The sequence below is a fragment of the Triticum dicoccoides genome, unplaced genomic scaffold (genome assembly GCF_002162155.2).
Source record: "Triticum dicoccoides isolate Atlit2015 ecotype Zavitan unplaced genomic scaffold, WEW_v2.0 scaffold42245, whole genome shotgun sequence".
NCBI lineage: Eukaryota > Viridiplantae > Streptophyta > Magnoliopsida > Poales > Poaceae > Triticum > Triticum dicoccoides.
Window position 1 is genome coordinate 129,617 of NW_021271201.1, and position 411 is coordinate 130,027.

Sequence of the window (411 nt, forward strand, 5' to 3'; positions counted from 1 at the left end):
TTGCCGTGGGTCTGGCCCGGATGTTGCTCCAAAGTGTTCCTATGGATAGACCTAACACAACCGGGTGGAAAGGTCCACTGCTCATAGCCCGTCCGTGCAAAGTAAGAGCTAGATCCCGTGGTCAAACGCAACAGGGTTAGGCGGGACGGGGGCCCTGGGGGGAGGGGTAGCAATGCCACCCGAGCGTCGCACCGAGCCCTCATACATGCGGGATGGTGTGGTGGCATGTCCGAAGAGGCGGCACGCGTCTCTGTGGTGTGCCCCCCTCACGGATGGTATCGTCGCCGGCACCTGGAGGGGGGAAACATATGCGTCGGGTCTACACGGAGGGGATCTTGCCCTGGATCTGGCCAGGATGTTGCTCCAAAGTGTTCCTATGGACTGACCTAACACAACCAGGTGGATAGGTCC